Consider the following 4,006-nt stretch of genomic DNA (forward strand, 5'->3'; position numbering starts at 1 on the left):
TTAGGGAGCTTTGTTGATGTTGTGGCAATGGTGGATCCTGAGCTGCTGAAGCCACCATCCTGCTCTTCTGCTTGGTCTCCTCTAATCCCATTTTTTTTTTTTTAAAGAAAGTTCTTTGCCATAGGGTGCATTAGCTCACTGGAGAGATGGAGCAAAACAGAGACAAAGAGAAAAATCCTCCCCACCAGGGGGAACAGCCACATCGCAATCCCATCTCCTCCATTCTTCTCTCAGAATTTTGGGCATGTGTGCACTCGCATCCAGTGTATTTCAAGCCTCTGCGTCTGGGATTCAAATCATGGGTCATGTGGGAGTCTAGTGACATAAACATTACATCATTTGTCACCTCCCCCCATTGTTTTATTTACAATTGATTTGTTGCAGTCTAGCCTACCTAGGAGCCAGATATTCACCTGGGCAGTACCAGGCCTGAGCCTAGGGGCTTAGTAGCTCTGCCAGCAGCAGCTGCCCTGCTCCTTCTCCAATAAGAGCATCACAGGCACCTAAAAAAACCCCACACAGGAGTGTAAAGAAAATGGCAGATAATATTGATATTGAAGTAATGCTTGAGGCCCCTTACAAGAGGGATGAAAACAAGTTGAACAGTGCTAATGGCTATGAGGAACATAGCAAACAGAGCAAAAAAGTCAAGAGCAGATGTCATAGTCATGAATGGAAGAGAAGCTAAAGTAAGGAACAGAAGCGAAGTAAAGATAGAGAAAGAAAAAGGGGCAAAAGTTGTGAAAGGTAGTGAAGTAGAAAGAAAGAAAGGAGACTGAGCTGCTCCAGAAATCAAGATTGCAAATTTAGAGGCAGCTACAGGAGTCCTTAGTTTTGACCAAAATTTAACAGTGCCATCGGAGGAAGATTGGGTTGCCTTGTAGCATCAAATTAAGCAGATGATGTTGTCACAGCCAAAGTCCATTCAGAAGAAACAAGAACCCTGTGAAAGAACCTATTGATAATCTAACTCCTGAAGAATGAGATGCAAGGACAGTTTTCTGCTTTTCTGACTTTCTGCTGGAAGCAAGAAGTTGGCCAAGGGATTAGGAAGAGTTTTTCTCTCCAGTAGAAAAGGTTTGTGATGGGAGGAGAATTTCTGATAGAAATTCAAGACGTACCAAAGGGATTGCTTATGTGGAGTTTGTTGATGTTAGCTCAGTGCCTCTAGCAATAGGATTAACTGACCAACGAGTTTTGGGAGTGTCAATCATAGTATAGGCATCACCGGTGGAAAAAAAAACAGAGCTGCAGCAATGAGAAACAATTTACAGAAGGGAAGTGCTGGACCTATGAGCCTTCATGTGGGCTCATTGCACTTTAACATAACTGAAGAAATGCTTTGGGGAATCTTTGAGAGTTTTGGAAGGATTGAAAGTTTCACTATTAGTTTCATCTGTTTTGCTATCCAGCTCATGATAGATAGTAAAACTGGTCTATCAAAGGGGTATAGATTTGTTCTCTGACTCTGAATATGCCAAAAAGGTTTTGGAATAATTTAACAGATTTGAACGTGCAGGAAGGCCAATGAAAGTTGATCACGTTACTGACTATACTGATGCTTCCAGTGCTAATTAATTTTTGGACAGTGATGAACTGGAAGGGACTAGAATTGAATGGGAACAATTGCACATCACTAATTAATGGCAAGACTTGCAGAGGGATATAGGTTTGTAACTTCTACCAGCAGCAGGGCAAGCTTTGCAAATAAGTAGCTCTTTGGCATTTGGTGCTGTGGCAGATTTGCAAGCAAGACTTTCCCCACAGACTGAAGCTTCAGCTTTAGCTTCTGCTCACTCCATTCAACCACTTGCCACACAGTGTTTCAAACTCTCTAACATGTTTAACCCTCACCACGTTTAACAGAAGAATTTGGATGGGATACAGAGATTAAGGATGATGTAATTGAAGAATGTAATAAACATGGAGGTGCTATTCACATTTATGCTGAGAAAAATTCTGCTCGGGGCAATGAGTATGTGAAGTGCCCATCAATTGTCACAGTTACTGCTGCTGTAAATGTATTGTGTGGCAGGCAATTTGCTGGCAAAATGATAACAGCAGCCTATGTACCTCTTCCAACTTACCACAACCTCTTTCCTGACTCTATTACAGCAGCACAACTACTGTTCCCAAGCAGATGATGAAGGAAGATTCAACCTTATGTACATAGCTTTTTTTTTCTTTCTTGAGAATTCATGTTGAGTTATCTTTTATCCAGATACAAATAAAGAGGCAATGGGCTACTGTCATTTCTATACAATCCCTCTTACCTTGAAAAAATAAAAATATTAACGGAACAACAAAAACCCAGTGAGATCCTGTCATTTGATATAAAGAGGATGAATATAGAAGGTTTAATGTTAAGCAAAGCAAGCCAGAGTATGAAAGACAGACATTGCATGTTTCCACACAATGTATACTGAATGTTTGCACTCTGTGGCAAAAACTGGAAGAAGTGATAGCAGGGAGGGCAAGGGTGGATAGTGAGGAGGTAGGAGGGAGGGGCTCAGGGGAAAAATATTTAACAGACACACATTGGAAAGTTACCTATTGAGGATGATGTATATGATAATATCTGTGACTTAATTGACATGCACTGTGTGTATGCTGTAAAGATGTTCAATGATTACATGTAAATAAAAATGAAAAAAAAATCCACATGATTGTCTCGATGGATGCAGAAATAGGATCTTTCAAAATAGATGTAGAAGAAAATTCCTCAATATCATAAAGGCTTTTCACGAAAAACCTCACAACTAATATACCAAAGAGAAAAATGGAACATTTTCTGTCTAAGATCTAGTACAAGTCAAGAATGCCTACTCACACCACTTCTCTTCCACGTACTACTGGAAGTGCTAGCAAGGGCAATTTGGGAAAGAAAGAAAAAACAATTCAAATCAGAAAGGAAGAAGTATGACTTTCCCTATTTGCAGACAACATTATCATATGAGCAGTAAACTCTAAATACTCCACACCCACATACACACACAAACTTTTGGAACTAAGAAATGATGGTAAAGAGGCAGTATATAAAATCAGCACAAAAGTTAATTACGTATTTTATACCAATTACAATCTATCTAAAAAATAAACTTCAATATTTTATTTATAATTGCATCAAAAAGAATAAAATACTTGGGTATAAATTTAACCAAGCAAATGAAAGATTGATACACTGAAAGCTATAAAATATTAATAAAGAAATTGAAAAAGACACAAAACAAATGGAAAGATAGCCCATGCTTATGCACTGGAAAAAATAATATTGTTTAAAAGTCCAGTACATGGGGCCAGCAGGTGACATAGTAGTTAAGGTGCTAGACTCCCACATGACTGATCACGGTTTGGGTCCTGGTCTCAGCAGCTTGAAAATCATGCTGGACATGTGTGTGCTCAAAATCCCAAGAGGAGAATGGAGGAAAAGAAACTGTGGTGTGGCCATCCCCCATGGGGGGTGATTTCATTTCATAGTTTGCCTCTCACTGTCTTTCTCTGTCTCTCAGGCATGTGCCCTCTAGCAAAAACTGTATCTCTATATATCTATCTATTTATCTATCTATCTACCTACCTATCTATCATTTATCTATCTTATTGTCCAGTACCCAAAGCAATCTATAGATTTAATGTAATCACTGTCAAAATTCCAGTAACCTTTCTTTTCCCACAGAAAAGAAAGGAATCCTAAAATTCAAATGGAATGATAAAGGATGCTGAATTAAAAAACAAACCTGAGGGAAAAAAAAAGAAAATTTGAAGCATCATATTTCTTCATTAAAATTATATTTCAAAGCTGTAGTAATCAAAACAGTACAGTATCAGCATAAAAACAGACATAAGCCAATGGAAAAGAATAGAGTCCAAAAAAATGAAAGAATAGAGTCCAGAAACAAACAAATCCAAGCATGTACAGTTGACTAGTTTATTTATTTGTTTATTTTTTAGAGTTATCTAGTTTTTTGACAAGGCCACCAAGAAGTCACAACAGGGAAGGACAGTCTCT

At 38.4% G+C, this 4,006-nt stretch overlaps 1 pseudogene; it reads left to right on the top strand.

Moving 5' to 3' along the window:
- The first annotated feature begins 535 nt into the window (after positions 1-535).
- LOC102499966 (RNA-binding protein 39-like) lies at positions 536-2,144 on the top strand (annotated as a pseudogene).
- Positions 2,145-4,006: the final 1,862 nt, after the last annotated feature.

This window comes from Tupaia chinensis, unplaced genomic scaffold, assembly GCF_000334495.1.
Source record: "Tupaia chinensis unplaced genomic scaffold, TupChi_1.0 Scaffold000691_1, whole genome shotgun sequence".
NCBI classification, from domain to species: Eukaryota; Metazoa; Chordata; class Mammalia; order Scandentia; family Tupaiidae; genus Tupaia; species Tupaia belangeri.